This window comes from Protopterus annectens, chromosome 17.part0, assembly GCF_019279795.1.
Source record: "Protopterus annectens isolate FY-2018-M chromosome 17.part0, PAN1.0, whole genome shotgun sequence".
Classification (NCBI taxonomy): Eukaryota; Metazoa; Chordata; order Ceratodontiformes; family Protopteridae; genus Protopterus; species Protopterus annectens.
Window position 1 is genome coordinate 608,986,276 of NC_056751.1, and position 26,738 is coordinate 609,013,013.

The window sequence follows — 26,738 nt, forward strand, 5'->3', positions numbered from 1 at the left end:
AATCTTGGAGTTGATATATTTAGTTAGTGGGGTGGGGGAGTGAAGCGCGCACTTTGGAAGGTTTAGTTTGTTTTGCTTACTGGTGGCCAAGTGGTTCGTTTCCCGGCTTTAAATACACAATTCGGGAGTTTGTTCATTTAAATTTTTGACAACGTTATCTCACTGTTATGTGAGTCAACGTTATGGTAATTTGTTGTTTTGAAATAGATCCATATATGTATATGTATATGTATATATATATATATATATATATATATATATATATATATATATACATATATATATATATATATATATATATATATATATATATATATACGTGTGTGTGTGTGTGTGTGTGTGTGTGTGTGTGTTTGTACATATAAATATATATATATATATATATATATATATATATATATATATATATATGTATATATATATATATATATATATATATATATATATATATCTTCATTCGCCTATGTTGTGACTTTGAATAAGCCACTTAATTAGAAAAGTAAGTAGAGATTCATAGAAGGCAGTTCATCTTTAGCTGCAAAATGATCAGCCATTTTTACAAAATCAGGCATAGCACTGGCCATTGTGTATCCCCATTTTATAAAGTTTAGCGCATTTGATTTTATATGTTACTTCAGGTTTTGTAAATAATCGTAGTACGTTGTAGCTTCAGTTGCTTTCATATTTGTGTGACACATGCTGCATGTAGGGAGTTTAGTATTTCATATTATTTTTTACATATTAGTATATTTTTTATATATTATTATTGTTTCATGTTAGGAAATGAAGCGCTCCACCTTCTATTAGATGCTTAGCCAGAAAACTCCTTAACAGTAAGATGATTGGTTACCTGTATAGAATTAGATGTAGGATGGGTTATTATTATTTTTTCTTACCAGCAGGTTGCTTTTTTGTTCCAGCACTGGAAAGGATATGATGTGCTTTATTATTTATTTAATTGTTTATTTTTTTTTATTTTTAATTTCATTAGTACCCTTTGGTGCCACTAAGGTTAACTTTGATGAATTGTATCCTTTTAAAATGTTTCTTTCTTCGAGCAGAGTGACACTTATGGCTCTATTATTACAGCATGTTAGCCATAGGAAGCCCTTATGGACACTATGGTTGGCGGTTTTGATTTAATCAGGTTAAGGATTGTTTTTTTAGTAATGCAGTTCTGAGAGCAAAGTCATCACCTCAAGATTAAATATACAATTTTTGCTTCTCCAATGAAAATTATTTAGATATTTATTATGAGGTCTTGCATGGTATTAAATAAAGTTTACTGTTCTGTTGATCTGCTTAAAATAACTAACAGCGCAATCCATATATGAGCACTTATGTGTGTGTGTTATTTTACAGTCATAGGATTGGCTGTTTGGCCAAACCTGGACCAGGGATTGGCTGATATTCAAGGCATCTAGCTTCTTGCTGTGTCTACATCTTTCAATAAAGCAATTTGTTTTTAATTGAGGAAGAACTCCTAAAAACTTTATACTATATTGTTCTATCCACATATTGGTTGTACGGTCCTGTTTTGATACACAGTTTTAAGTATTTTTATTAGGAAAAGTGATTCAGTGTTTTGACTGAATTTGTCACTGATTCTTAAACATCATTGGGTTGCTATGGTTTAACCCAGTATAGGGTATTAGGATAGGCATTATGCAGGTCACCCAGTGACTGGTTACTCTGTGACAAGATGATTTTGTATTGGTGTAAATCCAAGATTCCTGTAATAGGTGATTTTGAAGGTAGGGTAGTGTATGTACATTTTGATTGGTTCATTTTTCAATTTAAACATTCTGATTGGCTGTAGAATTTTGAGATCTGAAGAAGGCTATGGCTGAAAGTGCTAATCTCTTGCCTTTTTATTTGTTTGTTCATGTGTTTTTACTATTTAATAAATGCTTGTGGATTGGAAGAATACATCCATGGTGGCTCCTTTATTTTATTGCTGAGTTGGCTTTGTTGAACGAAGAGCCTTCAGCAGTGTCCTTTGGTTGTTACCTTGATCTTTGATAAAAAGGAAGGATTTGTATGCAAGAAGGACATGTCTTTATGAAAAATTAGATAAGGAGGATGTTCTTCATCTCACATTGCTGCAGTCCTTACATATGGGTAGTCTGCTGTCCAAACTGACATCAGGATGTCAGGGTACAAAAGCGCATGACCGGCGTCATTCAGTCTTTGCATGGTCCGATGCAGAAGCAGCGTTGCAAGTGCTGAAATTTTTGATTTTGAGTTTCAGACCGAATCCAAGTTGGCTAAGTACCCGTTAGAATATTTTGTTTTTCTTGCCTCAGTGTTTTACGGATGTCAGAAAAAGTGAATAACTGTATTTCTTGTGGGAAGCAGATACCGCATAGGGATTATCATTCTTTGTGTATTCCTTGTTTGGGGCCTGAGCACGCGTTGTTGGTCGCTTTTGTGCTAGGTTCAATAAACGCACTATTAAGCGAAGGTTAGATTGTGCTAGGCTAGTCTTTGGGAAGCGGTGCAATTATAATATGCCGGATTCTCCAAGAAGCGCAAAGACAAAGCAGTTAAACCCAGGCAAGATGAGACGCCCGGTTCTTAGAGGCTTCAGTGGAACCGGTGGTTCTGACGGAGACTTCTCTGGAGTCTCAGGGGGAGACTTTGATTTTGCAGGAGGTGGTCTCTCAGGAGGCAGGTCAGGCTGAAGGGGCTTCTCAAGTTACTGTACTCCCCTCCCTTCCTAGGGTGGTTAGGCCTTCTCCTTCTGTTTCCAAGGCTTCTCCCAGAGGCAGGCCAGTTTTAGCTTCTGTTGGTGTCACTCCTAGTTCAACAGGGTCTGTGCCTAAGAAGCACATGCTTAAAATGGCAGAAGATTTGATTACTCTGATTAGAGGTTCTTTGCCCCCTCCTGGTAAGAGGCCTAGGGTGGAGCCAGAGTTGGGAAGTTTTGAGCAGGCTTCGGATGTTTCAGAGTCTTCAGCTGAAGACTTGCAGGAGTTCTCTCCTTATTCTGATTCTGATGCAGATGATTCCACTCCTTCTGCTTCTCCTCCAGAGGATTTTTCTTTTTCAGAGACACTTCATTCTATGAGGGAACATTTTAAGTGGGAAGGTCAGGACTTCTCTGATTCTCGAAAAAGGCTTAGGGAATTTTTGCTGTTACCCCAGCATAGGCCCTTGGCTATACCCCCTGTTCTGGATGTTGTGGAAGATGTGTTTGCAGAGGCTTCACTTAATCCTGATTCTCTGCCTCCTGCTCCTGTTAAACCGGATAGGTATTACAGGGTGCCTGAGGCTCATAAATATCTTTATAAGAGTCCTAGGGCGGACCCAGAAACTATTAGTCAGGGACCTAAGGGTGTCAAGGCCTCTGTTGTAAAAATCCGGTTCCTCTAGATAAAGAAGCCAGAGCTTTGGATAGATGGGGAAAGAAGGTCTATACATCTTCTACCTTAGCTATGAGGGCTTTGAATTGCCAGTTTCATATGTTGAAATATCAAAACTTTCTTCTTTCTCAATTGAAGTCTAAGGTGGATGCTCTGGCGGAAGGCATTGAGTGTAAAGAATTACAAGATTTGGTGCATGTCTCTGAACAGGTGGGTAAGCATTCATTACAGTGTGGTTTTGATGCTGTGCAGGCCTCGTCTAGGTGGCTGCCACTGGCTCAGTTCTTCGCAGGCACGCCTGGCTGAAGGATCAGAATTTATCTGACCATGTTAAGACAAGGATTTTGGATGCTCCTTTGCAGTCTGATGTGTTGTTTGGTTCACCTGTGGAGTCAGTCTTGAAGAAAATGGAAGACAAGGCTAAGTCTATGCAGGCTGTTAAAGATTTTTTGCAAGTTCAGCCTCCGAAGTTTAGTAGGAATTGGCCTGCTAAGGGGTGGACATATCCTTCTTATGATTCTCAGTCTAGGGGTAGATCTAGGCGTGGTAGGGGCAGAGCTCAGAGTTCTTTCAGACCTAGAACAGGGAGTTCACCTGCACAATCTTCGGGTGAGGGCAGGGGCCAGTCCTTTCGTAAACAGACCCAATGACCTACTTTTTCAGCTGCCAGATCCTTCTTGCCTGGCAGCACCTTTGGGAGGAAGGTTAGCACTCTTCAAGGAAAATTGGATGTTGATTACCCAAGACAAATGGGTATTGGATATCATACACCAGGGTTACAAGTTTTATTTCCATACCTTGCCTCCTTTCAAAGGCATGCCGGACGTTCCTCCTCAGCAAAGACTAGAGGCTCACATACAAATTTCTCTACTACTTCATATAGGGGCCATACAACCGGTCCCTCTGCCAGAAGTGGGCCTAGGATTTTATTCTCGCCTGTTTCTAGTACCAAAGAAAGGAAACACGTGGAGACCAATTTTGGATTTATCTATCCTCAACACATATCTGGACATTCCCAAGTTCAAAATGTTGACGTTACAGCAGCGATTACCTCTGCTGGGCAAAGATCACTGGATGGTGACTCTGGATCTCAGAAGCTTACCTTCATGTTCCTATCAGGCCCAGTTGCAGGAATCTGCGTTTTCGGGCTGGGACTTCACATTATCAGTTCTCTGCATTGCCCTTTGGCTTATCTACTGCGCCCAGAGTGTTCATGAAGGTTCTGGCTCCAGTGGTAGCTTTCTTCAGGCTAAGAGGAATACAAATCTATCCTTATTTGGACGATTGCCTGATTCTGGCCCAAGAAAAGGACGAACTTCTTCATCATTTACAGTATGTGATGGCAGTGTTAAGATGCCTAGGGTATTCTGTGAACGAAATAAAGTCCGGTCTAGTACCCTCTCAGGACATGTGCTTTCTGGGTGTGAGACTGAATACAGCATCCCAGATGGCCTTTTTGACCCCGGACAAACAAAAGAATCTTTCTCTTTACTTCCACCAATTGTCTCGTCAGTCCAGGCTGACTGCAAGGACAGTCCTTCAAGCCTTGGGGTTCATGGCATCTTGTATTCTGGTACTTCCCAATGCCAAACTGCATATGAGGAAGCTACAGTGGTATCTCAAGAATGTATGGACACAGCACTGCCAAGATTTGGACACTGTCATTCAGATAATACCTTGCATTCAAAAGGAATTTTTGTGGTGGGCTCAGGAATGTCACCTAAACAAGGGACTCTCTGTGACCCGCCAGAGGAGTCAGATTTTAACGACAGATGCCTCAGACAAAGCTTGGGGAGCTCATCTAAATGGAAAATGGGTACAAGACACGTGGCCTGCCAGACTTCAACATCTACATATCAACTTGAAGGAGATGTTAGCAGTCCAATTTGCATTGATAGCTTTCAAGGATTTACTTCTTCCAGGACAGGTGTTGATTCAAACAGACAACACAACTGTCATGTGGTACATCAACAAGCAAGGGGAACGCATTCTTATCCTCTATGCAGACAAGCAATGATTTTGTGGGAGACTGCTCTCAGTTTACAGCTAAATCTTCAGGCAAGGTTTCTGCCAGGAGCACAGAACTCCTTAGCAGATGTGTTGAGCAGACAACTTATGGATCCCCAGTGGAAATTGGATCCTCATGTATTTCAGAGATTGACAGTGTTATGGGGAACTCCAGACATAGATCTGTTCGCTTCTCCACTAAATTACCAGCTGCCAAAGTTTTGCACAAAAGGTTTCATCCCACAGCTTGGAAAGTGGATGCTCTCTCATTCAATTGGAGCAATCTTCACGTGTATGCCTTTCCACCTCTGCCTCTCCTCCCAAAGGTACTGCTGAAGGTCAGACAGGACAAGCCAAACATGATTTTAATAGCTCCAGATTGGCCTCGACAGCACTGGTACCCATTACTGAGAAGTCTGGTAAAGGAGCCTCCATGGCCTTTGCCTTCGATTCTCACCTGCTGTCTCAGGAGAACAGTCATTTACTCAATGTCAAACTTCATTCTCTACATCTGACAGCCTGGCATATTCTGTTTTAAACCCTGGAGGGTCTCAGCTTCCACAACAAGTTTTGAATGTTATTTTGGAGGCCAGAAGGCCTAGTACAAGGAAAGTTTACGCAGAAAATGGAGGAGATTTTTATTTTGGAGTACAGCAAAGGACTTTGATGTTTCTAAACCTAATTTAAGTGTGCGCTTCAATACCTTACTGAGTTATTGGACAAAGGTTTGTCCTTCTCCTCTATAAAGGTTCATGCTGCAGCAATTTCTGCTCACTATGACTGTGACCCACCATTATTTTCTCAGCCTTTGTTTAAGCAATTCCTTAGAGGCAAAGAATATAAGACCCCAGAGCTCCTACTCCTGCTTGGGATCTCAATTTTGTGTTGGAGAAACTCACTCTACAACCCTTTGAGCCTGCAGCATCGGCAGAGTTGAAATATTTATCATGGAAGACTGCTTTTTGTTGGCCATTACCTCAGAAGGGTTTCTGAATTACAGGCCCTTATGGCAGTTGAGCCTTTCTTAATTTTCCACAAGGATAGGGTGTCTTTTAACCCTTCTTTTATGCCTAAAGTGGTTTCTAGTGTGGCTTTAAACCAAACTATTCATTTGCCTACTTTTTATGCAAACCCCAAAATAAAGGGGAAAGGATTTTGCACACTTTGGATATACACAGACAGTTGCGATATTATTTGAGCAGAACTAAAGGGTTCAGGCAGTCTCAGCAGTTGTTTGTTTCTTTTGCTTTGGGTTCTCAGGGCAAACCTGTTTCAAAACAAACTATTTCTAAGTGGATTGGTTTTGTATTGCTTTCTGTTATTCCCATCATGGTAAGGAGATTCCAGCTGGGATTAGGCCTCATTCCAGTAGGGCTACTGCCACTTCTACAGCTTTTTAAGGGGGTGGCTACTAAAGATATTTTGGAAGCAGCTACTTGGAGTTCAGTGCATACTTTCTCTAAGCATTACCACCTTCCACTTTACTCTAAATCTAGGGCTGGATTTGCCACTGCAATTTTACAGGGCATTTTGGCAGCTCCTAATGCTTTATAGTTTTGCCATCCTCCTTACCTCTGCTTTGGGATTCTACCCATATGTAAGGACTGCAGCAATGTGAGATGAAGAACATAGTACAGTTTTGTACCTACCATAAATGTAGATGTTCGAAGATCCACATTGCTGCAGTCTCCTCCTTCCCCTCTGTTGTTGAAGGTGGTGGTGTGGTTTGTGTTGTACATATTGTAAATATGGTTAGTGCACGGGTGGTTGGTTAGTTTTTTGCTGGTTTTTGGCTTTGGCCTTTCTTGTTAGGGCCTTCTGACATGTGGGGCAAGAAAAGACTGAGGAAATGATGTCGGTCATGCGCTTTTGTACCCTGACGTCCTGATGTCAGTTTTAAGCCTTGACGGTATTCGACCGAGGACAGCGGACTACCCATATGTAAGGACTGCAGCAATGTGGATCTTCGAACATCTACATTTATGGTAGGTACAAAACTGTACTTTTGCAAGGTAAGGCTAGTATCTCAGATATCCTCCTTGCAGAATTAACAGCTACCAGGACTAAAATTTTCCAGGACAAGAACTTAGATCACAATTTGGGGAAGGTTCAAAAGGGAGATAAATTGGAGATTGGAGTATCAGATTCAAATCCCAAGGCACAGAGGATTCTTTATATGGAGATCTGAGCATTAAGGATCCTTTCAGAAAGGCTTTGCAAAGCTTGTGGGACATTAGGGATTTGCAATTTAAACCAGAATGAAAGTTACAGATAGATGCACTGGAATCATTGCGGCTAAAGCTCCTGCTTCAAAAAGCAATGTCAAGGACTCCAGGATTTTATTGAGTGGTGCTGAGTAATGGTCAATGTTAGTCTCTGATGCCCATGTAGAATCATCATCATCATCAGCCCCCTTTTTCCCATTTTTCTACATGGGGTCAGGGTATCATGTTAACTGTCACCAACTCTCTCTATTCAGTGTCACACTCCTGCCTTCTTCAACACTCATGCCTGACTGTCGCAGATCTTCTTTCACAAAATCCATCCACCACTTTACTGGACATCCTCACTTCCTCTAACCTTCTTCCTCTCTGTCCCAAATCTTCCTCACCAGATTGTCTTCTGTTTTTTTACACATGTGCCCAAACCATCGTACTCTGTTCTCTTTGATCTTTCCTACAATTGGAGATACTTTGGCTTCTGCTCTTATGTCCTCACTTCTTTGTCTGCCCCAGAGTGTGCATCCTACCACCTTTCTCATGTACTTCATTTAGAAAAAGTGTGCCATTTGTTAAAGTAGTTTCCTAGTCACAGGTTTGTGGCAGACCAGAATAATTCATTGAACTGGGGAAGTGAGAAAGCAATGCTTGGCAATCATGGGAACTGGAGAAGCCATGTATTGAACTTGAGGTTCTGAAGATTTGGATGAACCAGTTCATCCAGATAGGACAATGGGTTTGGAGCTGGGTCCAGAGTCCAAGGTTTCCGAATTAAGTGGGGCCAAAGAAAGGTAAACCATATCTGTCAAGGCCAGAATGGAGCAATGAGAATTATTCTGTTCTTCAACCTGTTGGCTTTCCTCAGAAATTGTAATATTAGGGGAATTGGGGGAAATTCATACAGTAAACCAGAGGGTCAATTATGTAGGAAAGCAACTCTTGGTGACTCCTCCAGAGGAGGGATCAGTGCAAAGTAGCTGCTGCACTTGTTGTTCAGGGGTGATGCAAATAGGCTGCAGCAAGGCTGGCCCCAATGGTGGAATATCTTTTTCACTAACAATGGGTTGAGAGACCACTCATGAGACATTAGAATACATCTGCTCAGTTTGCAACCACATTGAAGCTCCTTGGAATATGCATCACTACTAGAAAGCAGTCGGATGAAATAACCTATTGCCAAACTTTGAGAGTTTCTTGACAGAGAGGATAAGATCTGATTCCCCCATTTATTGATGTACCAGACTACTGACATGTCTGTTTGAACTGCAATCATTCCCAGGGGGAAGGTTTCTTGGAATGCTTGCAACACTAAGAGCACCGCCCTCATCTCTAGAACATTGATATGCCATTTGGCCTCCAAGTGGGACCAAATGCCTTGGACTGTCTTTCCCAGATAATGCCTCACCCCCACCCTATATGGGAAGCATCCATGGTCACTATGGCCTGGGGTTGAGAGGAAAGAAAAGGTCTGCTTGCCAAAATGTCTTCAGAATGAAGCCACCACCTCAGATCTCTCTTGCATAAATTGGTGATCATTAATTGGTAGGACATCAGTTGACTTAGTAAGGACCATTGGGACTCCAGATGCCATTGAAGAATCCTCATGTGATACCTCGCAAGCAGAACCAAAGTGATGGAGGCTGCCATAAACCCTAGTGCTTGTAACAACAGCCTTTCTGGAACTTTTTTGCTTCAAATAATTTGACTGACCTGTGGAAGGAAGGGATGCAATGTTTGTGTGTGTGTTCAGCATCATTCCTTTAAATTCTAATTGTTGGGTTGGCTGTAGTTGTGATTTTTTTGTAGTTTATAGTGATTCCCAGTGAGGAGCAAGTTTGAATGACATAGTCTCTTGCTTGTAATAGTAGATGCCTGGTGGGAGTGGTGAGGAGCCAGTCATCTAGATATGGAAACACGCAGAATCCTCACAGTCTGAAGTGAGCTACTACCACTACCATGCATTTGGTGAACACCCTGGGGCTGTGGTGAAACCACTGGCAGGGCTCTGAATTGGTAATAACTGGCTCCCAGCCAGAAGTGCAGGAATCTTCTGGATCACTTGTCCACCTTTATGTGATAATACACATCCTGAAGATCTATTCAGCACATCCAATCATCTTTCCCTAAAAGGGGAAGTATGACTGTACTATGACCATCTGAAATTTGGACTGTTAAACAGATTTTTTCAACTGGCTGAGTTCCAAAATTGGTCTCCAGTCCCCTGTTTCCTTTGGCACTAAAAAGAACCATTAGTAATCTCTGGATCCTATCTGGTCTGGTGGGAGTGCCTGGATGACTCTTTTGACAAATGTTTTTGAATTTCTAAGACTGCTGCATCCCTGTGACTGGGTGGGATATTTGGGATTCTTTTCAATGCCTTGGGCTCTTCTAAGAAATGCATATTGCAACCTCTGGTTATAATCCTCTGTACCCAACTGTCCAATGTTATCTGTAGCCAGGCAGTTTGGTGCAGGGATAATTGTCCTCTGACTGCCTCCAGAGAAAGGCAATAAGGCTTCCTTTCAGGAGTGCTGATAGGAGTTACCAGGAAAGGAATCCCTGGAAGCCTGATTCTGTGGGCTACATCTGCCTCATGAACAGCATTTCCATTATTACTTCCCCCTCTGCCCCAGGGGAAGTCATTGCCATGTGAGTCCTGGAAAGGCCCCTGGGACGTCTTGAACCATAGCCTCCCGCTTCTCTGGTTCCTGGAGTAAGGACATTGAGGAGTGGAGAAGTATATGCCCATGGCAGAAAGAGTCTTTCCATCTTTCTCACATCTGGCTAGAGTGTCTTTAACTTTGGTACCAAAAAGGGATGTTCTGTCAAAGGGAGCATTGATGAAAGAAGACTTAAATGGCTCCATGAACTCACATAAACACATCCAGCCATGACGACTAATAGCTATACATGAACCCACTGCCCTTGTTGTCCCTTTGGCAGCATGCGAAATTAGCCTCATGGACAAATTAGAAATGAAATCTAGGGTTGCTAGCTGAGAAGTTACTTTGTCTTGGACGGCTTCAGCTACTGCTCCTTTGAGAGTAGCTGATAGCTCTTTTATCAGATCTCATTGAAGTCTTGTGAAATGTGCAATGTAATTTAAGGACCTTAGTGTGAAGGTCGATGAAGCATATAGGTTCATAGGTTGGTACTAGGCTATTGGCCCTAGGGCCTATACAAGCCTAGCTATAACAATTCCCTGGCTATTTCTTCCCACAATGTTTACTTTACTGGACCCCTGTCTAGCAGGGTGACTGATGGGATCCTGGGGGGGAATTTCCTATCTCCCATCCAATCGTCAAAGTTCCTTTTGAAGAGGGCCAAAGAGGCGCTCTGCTTGACATGTATGGGCAGTCTATTCCAGAGTCTGGGGAGTCTCTGGGTTAGGAACCTATCGCTCCAACATGTTTTGTTCATTGGGATGACAAGGTTTAGATCCCTGGAGCATGTGGCTCTTAGGGATTGGGATTTCTTTAAGTGTAGCATGTCCAACAGCTCTGGGTTTGACATGGCCTTGTATGTTAAGCAGAAATTGCCTCGGAGTAGGCGATATGCAACAGAGTATAGCTGGAGTTTTTTTAGACAGTCAGCATACGGCATCTGCTTTAGGCCTGTGATTCTTTTAGTGAGGTATTTCTGTGGCTTTTCCAGATGTTGCAGATGCCGTGAGAGGTACATACCAAATGGGGCGTTGTATTCTATAATGGGTCTAATAAGGGATGAGTACAGTGGGACAATGACCTCCTTTTTTCTAGATGAAAAGCCCTTAGTGATGAGGTGTGCCACATAGAAGGATTTCCTGACTGTTGTGGAGATGTGGTTATTGAAGGTGAGACCACTGTCCACCTATGTCCCTAAGCCTCTTATCACACTTTTGGTGCTTAGTGTACTGCCACCTATGTGGTAATTCGTAGGTACATGTTTTCTTCCCAAAGGGGATAACTATACATTTCAACTGGTAAGGGAGTTTTTTGCATCCTGGGATTTTCCTCTTTTCTGCAACAATTTCTTCCTTTTGTTGTAAAGTTTGTTTATGGAAGGGGACCACCAGATTGGCTTCCTTTTTTGGAGGAGAATGTCTTAGTTCTATTTGGGATGGCACGATTCATGCATGAGTGGATGTGCTCATACAGTGCCTTAGTGTAGGATTCAGCAGTCAAACTTTCTATTCCCATCTGCATGGGTGTCATGAAGTTTGTCACTGCTGACCTGAGTAGCATGAAGTTGGCTTTTGAGAATTTTTTTACAGAGGTTTTCTTACTGGGGGGGTGGAGAGGGATGTGGATGCTAAGGGTGATTAGCTTATGGTCAGACCTGACCAACAAGGGGGTGACCATAGGTGTGGAGCACTGCTTTCCCATGTTTGTAATGACCAGGTCTAGGATATTGGAACCCTTGGTGGGACTATGGATTAGTTGATCCTGGGCATTGGAATTTATGAGTTCCAAGAACTGTTGAGCAAAGGTGTTGGTACACGAGTAGTTTTCCCAGTTAATGGCAGGGCCGTTGAAATCACCCAGTATTAGCATGTTTGGTTGTATCTTAATATTTTCCAGTATGTTTAAAAAGGTATAGTGAGACTCTTGGGGCATGGTGGGGGATCTGTAGCAAGCTACAATTTGGATTGCAGTCTTACCTAGTGTTAGTTGCACCTGGAGAATTTCAGACACATTGTGTTGGGCAACTAGCCTGGTGGTGTGAATATCCTTGGTGAATACGGACACTCCTCCACCTATAGTGTTTCGGTCCTGGTTTGGTGGCCGAAAAGTGTGGAAGAGTTGTAGCCTGGTATTGCAGGGGTGCTCTCTGGAGCCTTGAACCAGGTCAGTTACTACACAGATATCAATGTTCTTCATTTTATGAGTGCCTCGAGAGAGTGCATTTTGAGGTTTAGACTTTTAGCATTGAGTAGCATTACCTTCAGATTTTGCATGCTTGTACCTGTTACGCACTTCCCAAATCTGTCCATCATCCTGGCCTCTTTATTAGGAGGATGTCTAGTAGGACTTTCGTCAGCAAGTTCCTTCTTAGTGGCTTGGCTACCACTATCACCATAGCATCTTCTGGTATTCCCTTCACCCAGTGTTGCTGATCCTGAGGGGCTAATAAGATCCAGTCTGGTCTCTTTGGAATTGACTCAATGGAGTCTGGTATTTTCCATGCCCACTCAGCAACTAATTTAATGAGATCTTCAGCAGGTGGAGAGATCCAAGAGGTAAATGGTCGGGCATGAAAAGCTTCCAGGTATACCAATTCCTCTGAGAAGGTTGGAGAAGTCCAGCCACCCCTCAGTTTTAAGATTTCTTGGATGTCTCCAAAGGAGACATCTTCCAGGGATGACTTTGGGGAACCTTCCCCTTCATTGAAATTAGCATCTTCAGTGTAAGACTTTTCGGGGAGTCTAAGTGCTTCCTCTTGCACTTTCTCTTCATGGGTACCTTCTCCATGATTAAATGCTGAGTCTTCTTTGCCTACTGTCCCAGGGTAGAGACTGAAGAAAGCTCCAGTCGAGGGGAAGGACAAGATGTCTGGTCCAACAATGGAGGCAAAGACTGATTGCCTGCAATGGATAAGGCCCTCTCCATGGCCTGGAAGGCAGACCCCACTGTAGAGGAATGGGAGCTCAGAACTGAAATGGACTCCTTCATAACCTTGGCCCCACCCTGCACCAAGGAAACTGCTCTGAAGCCAAAGGCAATGTCTAGCTTACAACTGCAAATGCACCAAGGGGCATGGATGGCTCCAAAAATTCTGGAGTGGAAGCATGCCTCCTCGAAAACTGGTAACAAAGCTTCCACCCCGGGATGTCTTAAGATCCGAAAACCCTGAAGAACTCAAGGCAGTTATTGGTGCCAGAGAAGAAGCTCTGACCAGAACCAAAACAGTCAAGGCTGGAAGGGTCAGAACCAGAGATTCCGAAGACCCAGCTGGAGCTGGAGGAGGAACAAAATCTGGTATGGAAAATGGTAAGGTTCCAGAGCTGTGAATGCTAGGAACTGAAGAAGAAGGTAATCCCCTCATCATCAGCAGTTGATCCACCAATCTCATGATATTAGTTTCAGTTAAGGTCTTGGTGGATCAGACTGAGGAAACTGAAGGAGACCTGGGAGAAGATCTTTCTAGAAAGAGACTGCGAGGACAGTCAAAAAAGGGGTCTATGGGTGGTGAATATCTTGTTCTGGACCTGTCCTTGAAGAAAAACTCATTTGGTTCTGAGGCAGAGGGAACCAAGGGTTTAGAAGGCACCAAAGTGGGGGAGTCGAAAACAGTAGTCTGCGCCAATATAGTCAGTGCAGAGACCGGCGATGATGGTACCAAAGGTTCAATTTGTTTTCCCACCAGATCTGAGGAAGCTATTGGAACCATGGAAATATTTTACATTTTAGAAGGTGGTTCCGATGAGACTGATGGAACCAAATGGCTCCTCTTCTTTCAAGTTTACTGGAAGAGAAAGAGGATGAAGAAGAACTGACATCTGTCTTAGATTTTGATGCAGATAAGGCCTTGTCAAAGTCAGCTTATTTTTATGGACTACTAGAGCCTGATGACTAAAACTGTAGCAAATTGCACAGTCTTCCTGGAGGTGCATTGCATCCAAACAGTAGATGCAAAGACTGTCCGTCTGAATTTGGGAGTTTTCTGTCGCACTTCGGGCATCTTTTGACACGAGAAGTGCCTTTAGATTTGTCAGCCATCACAATCTCGCACACACATGTACACACACGCGCTCAAGGTTGAGGAATTAGGAAAGAGTTTGTGAATAAAGATTTACATATATATCTATATATATATATATATATATATATATATATATATAGCTAGAAACAAGGGTAAAACATGTACCAGCAATGGTATTTACCGATTTGGTAGAAAGGGGAAATTATAAAACTCTAACGATAGACACTAAAGAGGAGCTGGGAGTGGAATAAGAAAGCCTCAGACAGAAAAAAGGTTCAGAACCGAACTCACTGTCAAGGATTAAGTGAAGATTGACAACATCAGATTTTTGTATTTGTATTCTTTGTTATGGACATTGTATATAGTTAATTTCTATTGTATCTGTAAATAGTTTGATTGTTTTCTGGATTTGTGAAATCAAATGAAAACATTTTTTGAGGAAAAAAAATGAAAATACTTACCAATGCAAAGCTTGTTATTCTCTCAACTTTTAAAATAAATAAGAGAAATACTTAAAATCTGTTCTTTGCTTTGAGCATTTGTGTTTGATTTTTGAACTAAGAAGCTGAGGGGACATGTGGGGGATAACGTATATTGTACTTTATGAGTCTGACAACTGTCACTGATTTTTGCCTTATATTTGTAGTTTATTCTTCATAAAAGCTGTGATTTTCTGGAAAACTGTTGCAAATTGCAACCACTTAATAACAACAAGTAGGGATTTCAGATTCATTGTCCCTCAAAAATGCTTGCCAATATAACATTTGTTATATTAGCAACTTTTAAAAGTATATTAGAACAATACTTAAAAAAAAAATATGTTCTTTATTTTGACTCTTTTGTCTCTGATTCTTGAGCTATGAGGTTGAGAGGTCATTGAGGTATAATAAGGTTCACTGCGTGGTTCTCCCAACAATGAGCTGAGATACATTTCTAAGTCATTATTTACGTATTTAGTCATTTATTTGATTGCAAGAAAACACTGAATTATACACAGGGATACAAGAGGCTGCAGTTTTGATACTTTTGTGTGTGTGTGTGTGTGTGTGTGTGTGTGTGTGTGTGTGTGTGTGTGTGTGTGTGTGTGTGTGTGTGTATAAACACTTGCTTCCTGCATCTAAGAATATTTATGGTATACAGAAAAGAATAGATGTTAGTAAACAGAGCATCATTATTTGAGCTTTTTTCTTTGTGTACTCTTCTTAGATTCTTGCTTTTGCTGACAGTTGACAGTGTGTTTATAATTTGGATGTGAATACGCTAGGCAATAAAAAGTCTACAGGTTTAATATTAATATTTTAACTCTGAATACATTTTAATATAGTCTGTTTGTACAGTGTGTAGATGTGAACTGCACTATGCTGGGCTGGGTCAGTGTTTGTCTGCCACTTAAAACAGATTAGTAAGGCTATGAGCTGTTAATGAGTAACTTCTTGTAGTGAAGAGTTTGATACTCTCAACCTTTGTTTGTTTACTGTGTGACGCTAACCAGGTCACTTCACCAGATGGTGTCCTGCCCTTGAAAAGGGACCGTTGCATCCAGTGAGCTGTCCCAGGATGTTAGCAAATGTGTTACACATTTTATTTATTTATTTATTTATTTGCAGGATAGTCCATTGGACTACAAAGAGCTCATTTTCAATGGAGTCCTGGGGAGAAAAGCTCCAGAGAAATACAAATACATAATACAGAAAGAGCACAAATCCATAGTATATAGTTCAATTAAATATTAAATACATATTTTGTTAGTATAAACCCATATTGCACAATTAAAATAGATGTTACATAATACAGAAATAAAAGATTTTCATTAGGAAAGTTATATCAGGTTAATTCAGTAATTAGTATTTTTTTTTTTTTTTTAGGGAATTACAATGAGGTAAGGATGTAAAACTTTAGAAGGTAGTGACAGGCAACACAGTTTGGAAAGTTAGGAAGAAAGTGTGGTAGAATTAGGTTGGATGAGAGCAAGAGCATTTCCATTGTGAAGTAAGGTACGAGTGCAGTGAGGTTTTAAACAAGGAGAGACTGCTGGTGGTGCTGATGGGAGAAGGGAATGAGTTCCAGAGGCGTGCAAGGGAGAAGGACATCAATTGATTCCCAGCAGGATGTGTTGGTTTATGCAATTTAATTAGGTTTTGGGAAGTAGATCTTAGGAGTCTATCTGATTTATGCATTTCAAAGGTATTTGCTAGGGAGGGGCAGAGAGACGGGTTATGAATGAGTTTGTGTGCTTGGATAAGTTGGGTATATGTGAGGAAGTTTTGTAATTCTAGCCAACTTAGTTGGTGAAGTGAATTACAGTGGTGAGAAGGGGCTCTATGACCTGCTCCAAATTTGGATATTTTGTTATAACAAGATGAGAGTTTTGTTTTGAGGGAAGATTGTTGGCTGGATAAGATAGATGCACCATATAAAAGGGATGGGATGAGGTATGTATTAGCTAATGTAATCCCGGTGGTGGGAGACATAAAGCAACTGTGGCGGTAAAGCATACCTAATTTTTTTATGTTTTTTTTTATATTTGTTGTAGATGCTTATCAAATTTTAGTTGATTGTCAATGATAATTCCTAGTAATTTTGTGTCAGAGATTAGTTCTAGGGGGGTATTATTATTGCTGGTAATTATGAAGGATTGTTTGTGTAGGGAACAGATTTTGGATGCATTGAATAACAAGTTTTGTTTTGGTTGCATTAAGGGCTAGATGGTTGTCGAGCATCCACTGTTCAGTGGAAGAGAAGGTGGCTTGTGTTAGATTGTTTAGAGTTGTGATGGAAGGGGTGGAACAGATTATAGTAGAATCATCGGCATATTGGATGAGACTGGAATTAGGAATGGCTTGGAAGAAATCATTTATGAATGAATATGTTGAATAGTACGGGGCCTAGAATGGAACCTTTTGGGACACCTGTGGCTGTATTAAGGAAGGGTGAGGTAACTTTTTTCCATTTAACTGCTTATTGCCTGTTTGTGAGATAGCTTGAAAATCACTGGGTAGAGGAAAGGGATAGGTTAAGTTTAGAGAGTTTGGTAACAAGGAGGTTGTGGGAAATAGTGTCAAATGTCTTAGAGAGGTCAAGGAAAAGTGTGGATACAAAGTAGCCAGAGTCACAGGCTTTGCTGATTGTTTCTAGGAAGAAGTAGGTATGACCTGGTCTAAAGCCATGTTGTGTGAGGGTAAGAAGCTGATTACTGATGAGGTAGGGTAAGAGTTGTTGGTGTATACACTTTTCAAGTAGCTTAGAAATAGGGGATAGGATGGTGATAGGGTGAAAGTTTGAGATGTCATTATTATTGCCACCTTTATGGAGAGGAATAATAAAGGCCTTCTTCCAGAGCTGGGGGATCTGGCTTTCTGAGATAGACCAATTAATTAGTATGCTGATAGGGAGAGCAATGGGTTCTGTGGCTACTTTTAGGAAGTAGGAGGAAATTTCTTCAGGGGCATTGGAACCAGGTTTTAATTTTAGGAGAAGTTTATGATGGATATAGAGATGGGATTGATAGAGAAAGGTGGAGGTTGGGGACAAGGGATGCTAGGGGAGGAAGGGATGGCAGTACGTTGAGGAGGAATTGTAGAGGTGTTGGTGAAGGATGATGTTAACTTGCTTATGGACTCTATGAAGAAAGAATTAAATTGAGTGGCCAAGTCCATGTCAGAGGCATCTGGGTTGGGGCAAGGGTTTTCTTTTTTTCCCAGTTTGAGTGAGAGATGAAATTCCTTTCCAAAATAGTTTGGGATTGGTGGTGTGGTTGGTTTGGAGAGTGGAGAAATAGGCTTTGCGGTCTAAGGTAATACGTTTTTTGACTTTATTTTATAGTTTTACAGTATAATAAAACATTTGTTTTTAAATCCCTGTACCCCTTACATAGTGCTTTTGTATTTACTATCTGACAATAAATTCTGGTCCATCTCTTGTACTTTAATGGTTGCCAAATGCATTTCAATAATCATGAGTTTCAAGGGAAGAGAATTTTTACTGCTGACCATGCTGTCTGTTTTCAATATGTCAGAGTTTTTTATTCTGCTTATCAAATGGATATCAGTGTTTTTGTTTTAAAATTTGAAATAAAAGTTTTAAATTAAATCCAAATCTTTGTAATAATTTTATAAAAGTAAAGAGAAGAAAATAGTATTCACACTGATGGGTATGAACAGTATCTTATGGCAATTTGGTAAAGACAGAGAAGTAATGTAATACTGGAATGGCTGGGTTCCCTCTTCATTACCTTGCCTATGGCCCCATTTGACCATGATCCGGCTCTGCAAGAACAAAGCCAGGGACAAATTAGTCTGTAAGCATGTGATCTTTCCATAGTTACAAAACCATTTTTATTATAAAATGAATTGTCTATACCTTTTTAACTTAACATTTTGTTTGACATCTAATGAATATTCAAATTCTTTGTCTTATTGCTCATAAGTTATGATTATGAAAGGGTTATCACTACCGTAACTAAAGTAAAAGAACTAAGATCTAAGTCTGCATCTTATGAATAAATTATCAAATGTGTGATATGTTTAGGATTTAGAAATACATTTAAAAAAGTGTATGATCTTAAAAATATTTTTTGACTGTAGTATAACACTTGGTAAAAATGCAAATTTTATATTTTCAAGCAGGGCATTATACTGTCTACACAAAATGCTTAAGTCACAAATTTGTTCCTCTGTCTCCATGTAATGGTGTCCTGTATAACAAGGGTATTTTGTTTGAAAAGCAGCAGTCTGTTGTCTTTAAACACTATTTCCTCAGACTTGCCATATTTCTCTCCAAAGATGCTGACTAGTACACTTATGATGATGATATGTCCATATATGGTAGGAATTAAAATGTAAAAGGCTTTAAATGTATTGTTAAATAGATTGAATGTCACTTAAAAGTAATGTTACCAGAATTAAACAATCTTTCTAGATATAAAGCATTCCATATTACTAAAATAAACTGTCATATTAGTATGGTGTTATTTTTAGGTGCAGAATTATCTGAAAGGTATTACAAAGTGAAATGTTATTTGTCATATTCTTTATAAAATGCTGAAGACACATATTTTAAAAGTCTCTGCTGGTTACAGTGCCAGTTTAAAAATGAACAACTCAAACGTGTATTTAAAGAATAAAAAAAAACACGCCCTCTAAATAACCGGATGAGAAAAAGAAGTTGTCATAAGTGATATACATTAAAACAGACTATCTAGTTTTAGGCTGCAGGTAATAAAATCAGGATCCAAATGGTAATGCTAAGAACAAATATTTGATATAAAATTTCTTATCATGATGTTTTGATTCTTAAATACAGAGAGCAATAATTGGATCTCTAATCATAATCAACATATTTTGTTTTTAAGAAATGGATGCCAATAACTTTACCCCAAGAGCAAAACATGAGAGGTGATTCTTGGCATCAGTGCTGAAAACACATAATGAATGTTATTATTGGCAAGTCCCAAGTATAATTCTTTGTAGTGCATGTAAGTTTATCTGTTCCCATGTGCAACCAGTTACAGAAAAGAAAAAGGTGTAAGAGTGCAGTGCATTTTATTTATTTATTTATTTGCAGTTTGTTAACCGGAAAGTCCACTGGGCCAAAAATTAGCTTCTATTCAATGGAGGCCCAGGGAGAATAGCTCCATATACAAATATAACAAAGCTAATATCAACAAACTTAACAAGTACAATACAATTTTCAAAAACTACTAAAACACAGTAACATATAAGACAGAAAAATAACATTTGAGCAAGGTGCTGTAACAAAGCATTGAATGAAATTAAAACACAAGTATTTTGGAGTGCAGGCATATATGCACTCATAGTTTCATCAGAGGTAGGAAGAATTACAAGAGGAGAGTAGAACAGTGAGAGGTGAATAGGTTGAGTTGTGAGAAAGGAAAAAAAAAGGATGGGGGAGCAGAAATGAAATAGAGGGAGTCAGGTGCAGTAACTTTCAAAGTATGTGAAAGCTATTATAACACTTAGAGCTGCCAAACAGATTGCAGGCAGAAAAAAAGTGTGCTTCCAAAACTAGAATGGGCTATAAAGGAGTTAGATAGCTTGCTCTGCTCTTTACGTTCTGGCAGTGGTCTTTGCTCGCCTGTACTTGTCCATTGTTCTCCCGAAGTGACAGACATGATCCTAACAGTACTTAAGGATTCCTAACAAGCTTATCTTTTCCCCAGTTTTGGAGTATAATTGTAGCATCAGCCTCTAACCATTTAAAAATAATGTTATAGCATATCTGAATACATATATTATGTGTGCAACTCTAAAAGTAAGCTTACCTGTTAAAAAAAAACAGCAACATTTTATGAAAAATGAAATAAGCTCTCCATGTATGTTTTGCCATTATTTAGTTTTGTGATAAAGGTTTATGGAATAAAGCTTCAGTTCCATACAGCCTGCAAGACTTAGAGCATGGGTCACTTTAAAAGTACACAGTTGCAGCTTATTGTTATCAGTTTGGCCACAGAATCGGCCACTAACTCTCCTGTTCTATAAGAGTGAACATTCAGGTACAGCTGAAAGGAAGGTGGAGTAACTTATCTGCACACACCTCCCATATCTAAGCTGACCAGGCTTTTTAACAGTGGCAGAGTATGCTAACATTATATGTAAGAAGGCATACTTCTGTGGGAAAACTTCTTCTTGGAATAAGTGCTCTACAGCAAATAAGTGTAACAAATATAAGTTTAACATTCTGCATTGCAGCATTGAATATTGTATTACAGTGTTGAGTACTGATTCCCTCTTGCTGCTGAGAAAGCTGTATCCTTCTTAGCTCCTCTTCTATTCCAAATTCTCGAGTCACTTTGTATACCATTACCTTTATAGGAACTCTTCCTCACTCACTATTCTATGTGCTCCCTTCCAGGCATTCACATATTTGTGTAGAAACATACACATGAAAGCCCTCCCCATTCACAATAATACACACACAACTTCTAAACCATCAGTATGCAGTTAAGGTGCCAGACTATCCCATTTAACATTTCAATAGAAAACCTGCACCCCTAAATCATCTCACATACAATCTCTTACCAATGTTCATTTATTTCTGACCCTAAACTGGGATGTAAGTTTATCTATTGACCGATGTTTCTTCAACAGCCAATAAAACAAAAAAACTTATGCCAAAACACCTTTTGGTAACAGTGGAGTTTTCCCTTTTCTTCACTGTTTTGCAATGTCAGAATAGATATATATATAATTTTGGGTGCTATGGGGGCCTAGCTTCCACATCAGGGGTTGTAGGGTGGTTTACCTCCTGCAAAAAAAAAAAAAAACCAAAAAAAAAAAATGAATTGCTGAAAGCTGTTTCAGCTTAATTTTTTTGATCTGTCACAACAGTTGTTGCTGGATTGACAGGTATTCAGTAAATTAACATATACTGCCTTTGCAATGTGCTGTAAAATGATTTTTACCAACATCTGTAGCATGATACTTGATTCTTATCATAATATTTTATAATAAGCTCTTGTGTTTTAGAACTAACGCTGCTTACTCAGGTGGAAGCAACACCACCCACTCCCTTTCCTGATGCACCTAACTTGAACAACTTACTGACAGCAGAAACCAGAACTCTGAGGGCAAAACAAAGCAAAAGACAGTGTTACAAGTATTATACTTTTGGTTGTCTTCCTTATAATTTATAATAATTTCTGTTTTTAATACCGCTTGTTCCAGTCACCATTAGTCTTACTAAAACTCGACTGCAGTATTCTCCTTTTATACTGAATGTTTCTGGCTGTGTATCTGGGTCATGAGGGGTGAACCCACTTCACTTGCACTTGCTATGCTTGTGCTTGCTTCACTACACTACTGTATCCCCAATTTCCACCCACTCCCTCCTATTTTATATTTATACTAGCACCTCCCTCCCCTATCCTTCTCTACCAATCACTTCATATCTTACACAAAAACTAGCACCACATATAGCCAATCATATTCAGCTACAAAGTATTCTTAAACTACCAATAGCACATATAGCACTTCTGAGCCATCTCATACTTTTCTTAAACCTCTCTCCCTCATGCTTTCTCCTGATTTATCCTTTGCCTTTATTTCTAAATCATTCTCACTTCCACCCTTCCTTACCCCTGTAACTACCCCATCATCAAAACTCGCCTGTTAAGTCTGCTACATCATAACTGATAAGTATGATATTACCTTTGCTTCCATTCCCTATGCATTACAATGGTAAACTACCTATGCTTGCTTGCACATTAGTTTACTCTTCCTCCTTTCTTATCACACGTTTGCCATCACTATACACCTCCTCCACAAACACACGATTTACCAACCACATAGTCAAACACTCACTTCCCAAAACTGCACTGTGTAATGTTTCCCTCATTTATCAATACAAAAAAAGATTCTTGCTCAGAAAAAAGACTAAAACCAAAGATATATGCTAAACTACTTCCAATATCTTTATAATTCTCACAAAAGTACTGTTATGTGGAGACATACACCCTAACCATGAAGCCTCTTACTGTCTCTCTAATAAAGATTTTTTTCAACTCACTGCACATAATAAGACGTCAGCAATCACACTCCACATTAATTTTCATAGTATTTGTAATAATCTCCATACCTGAAACTCTCATAATACACCAAACATCCTATACATTACTGAAATTTGGTGTAATCCCAACATAAAGGGCAGAGAAGTATTACTACTAGGCTATAACATTACCAAGGCAGACTGAAAACATAATAAAGTAGGACATTTGGCCAATTTGTACCCAAATTCATAAGAACTCTCATCTTACCCACAGACTATACTAAACTTTCTAAATGCTGAACTTCTAATATCATTCTTAAACTGCTGAACAACCACAAATATTTATGAATAATTGTTCTGAATATCACCACATGGAACAAATTAACCTTACAGGATGATGTTCTCTCCTGACTATCTAATACTATCTCTTATGAGAAAATAATGCAAATAGATGTCAATACTGACTGGCAAACATTTACCTCATATTTTCCCTCTGCAAGCATGGTCTCTTTGGTTTCAAACAACTAGAATAGATCCTCCCCATATTGCATTTACATTGAGTTTTTCTAATATAATGGTGTTATCAGGATAGTCTTTAGGGAAGATAATTAGTTTGGTATATTTTATAGTATTTACTTAAAATGGAGAGGAAATATATATGACTGAAATGGTTAGAAGAGTGTGTATTCTTTAGATCATGTTAGCTTTTATCCATTTTTTTCTTAACTATTTTGTGCACTAGAAAAATGAACTATGTCTAATGAATAATTATTTTTGATAAGTGGCATAACACCTCTGCCTGATCATTTTATCTGGTACAAGCATCCTAATGACATAAAAGCTGGTCATTTGCTTTAATCTTGAGAAGTGTCTAAAACACAGCAAATAAATACAGTAACACTGATTCACTTAGCATCACTGAAACCACTTGAAATGTAGTGCAAACTGCAAAATAACTTCAAATAATAGCTGTAACTTCACATTCTTATAAACAGTAAAAATGCAGACAAATGGCAGAAGCCTCTCAGAAATTATTTAAATAACTAGGCACTGCACAGTAACCACAAGGCATACAGATCAAACTGTCCAATTACTGTATTCCATAACAATATAGTCAAATTCAGAGAAAACAAAGTAAAATGGCAAACAAAAAATTATAGAAGGCACTCGCAACGAATTTAAATACCTAGTGAATTTAAGTGTCTTTCCTTTTTGCTGGATGCAAAGTGAAGTAAAATGCCAATTTCATTATACAGATTATTGAACATCAGATTGTCCAGTGGATTAATTTTCTCTTTGTTCACTGCAGCATGCTTAATATGGAAGATATCAAAGGTAATGGAGGGATATCATGTTGCAAGCAGAGGTCTTTCTTGAAGAGGTAGATGGATCATCACAGGAGGATTCTGGAGGCAGCCAAGATGCATTCATGAAAAAGAGAAGGAAGCAGGAATCACAGGCTGAACAAGAGTCTCAGACTTGACCCTGAGGAGTGGTAGGAGAAGGCAAGGGAAAGAAGTTGGCAAAGTGGTTCAGAAATACCAGCTGTGGTTAGGCCTTCTACATGTAATGAGTTTATTTCACAAAATGATCTCATCTGCAAGAACCCTTTGATTGTTATTACAAAACTTACAGCCCACTTAGATAGCATACTTTGTACAGGTGTTAGACTGTATTATTCACAAATCACATGCAGAAAGGAGAGTCAGAGCTCCATGATTGAAAAGATTTTTGGGTAAATACCTACATGAAAAAAATGGTTTGTTTTACAAACTGGAAATGTGTAGTGCATCTGAGCCTAATTTTGGGCACATGTGTTTAGACAGGAAGGCATACACTTGTTAAGAGTAGGCAAGAGAATTTTTGCAGCAACTGTATTGCAATATTTGACAAACACAAGACAGGAATTTTGCCAGGTTGAAAAATTTAAAGTTTACAGACAACAACATTTAATGCATCTCTGGTGGCTGTTAATGCAAGGAGCATTAGTATTAAAAATAAATTTGTTGGACAATTTGCTACGATCCCACAAGACTGATGCTGTTACTGTTTGTGATACAAGGTTAAGGAGTAATGACTGGAAACCATTTCTGTGTATAAATGTTTTTACTGTAACAGATATTCTAACAAAATGACGAGAATAAAAATTGTTATATGACCTATGATTATTAGACATTCAGTGATAAGGCTACTGTAGATTGTGTAACCATGGCAATGCAGCCATCCCAGGAATATATAATAATTGCTGGAGTATATATACACCAGCAATGTTAAGTGTTGATAACCTAGAGAAATTCATACTTTTTGCATGAAACACAGATGGAAGGAATGATAGTTGGACTTAAATTATCCAGAAAAAGACTTGAATAATACTGGCTCAGAAACATTAGTAAGGACATTATTTACAACTTATGTTCATGTACAACATTTGCTTTAGACTGCAAAAAATCTACCATGGAATGAAGTATAACAGATATTGTTTGTTTTTATAAGGGAATAACTGTTACTTCAGATCAAGTTTTACCACCATTGATGTGCAGTAATCTTGGGATTATGAAGGTTAAATTACTGCTAGATAACTCTGCCAAACTTAAAATTAAACCAATACACACAAGATTTATATCAGATTATATTGTATCAAAAAAGACTTACAATGTAAAACTAATTGGAATGATGCATTAAGTGGGAAAACTGTAGAAGGAATGTAGTAAGTTTTGAAAGATTAATTTTTAGAATATAAAAATTCAAAAAATGTTTTTAACATCAGGATCTAGGCACAAGGCATCAGGAGGATATATTTCCACAAGCAAATATACCTGATTAATATGAGAGACGAAAAATATAAGAAATGGAAAACAGATCAAACTCTAAAACTGAAAACTGAAATAAACAACCTGAACTGACAAATTAACTACAGTGTGAGACAAGATGAAGAAAATTATGAAGAACATTTATATATAAATATTAAGCATAATAGAAAACCATTTTATAGATACATATACTGATAAAATGTGCATAGATTCTAAAATTTATTCTCAGATACAAAAGACTATAGATTTACAAAATCATATGCAGAACAGTTTGGATCCACAAATGTAGTGATAGATTGTCTTAGTAACATGCAGGTAACCTCAAATACTATAATCAAATTAGATTATATCAAAGAATAATTACACAAACTGCACCTAAACAAAGCACTAGGAGGAGACAAAATTAGTACTAGTGACCTGAGAACACTTCAGCATGAACATGTAGTATCATTATATCTCTTACTCACTATAGGTTATTCAGATATGGGGAGAGTCCACAAAACTGGAGGCATGCACTTGTTAAACCCATCTTTAAGGGAAAGGGGAGTATAATAAACCCAGAGTCATTCAGATGCATATGTTTACTTTCATGTTGTGGAAAAAAATAACGCAGAATGTTATTTGGGATAAATTATCATCAGAATTGAAAAGGCTGGAAATCATCATGCATATGTTGAAACTAGATCTATAACCACCTATAACATGATGTTCTATAACAATATAACAGCTATAAATAAACATTGTGCTGTGATGCAATTTACATAGACTTAACTTCAACATCTGATAAAGTCATGCACAAAACACTGATCAATAAATTAGAACAACTAAGTACTAATGTCCTCTTGATAAGATGGATAGCTGTATGACTTACAAATAGGACATGGCAAGTATCACACAGGAAATGTAGAGGAAAAGTTCTAGGCTACAGTCAGGGTGTCTTGCAGGGCTCTGTCCTAGGCCTATACTTGTTTGTGTTGTGTCTTTGAGCTCTATCATTTTCATCTGATGTGTTCTACAGTTTGTATGCAGATGACTTAAAAATAGGTAAACTGATTACGTGTTTTATAGATAGGGCATGTCTGCAAAATTAGATTAAATTGACCACTTGGGCAGAGCAGAATAATATGCTGATAAGTACATCAAAAACTAAGCAT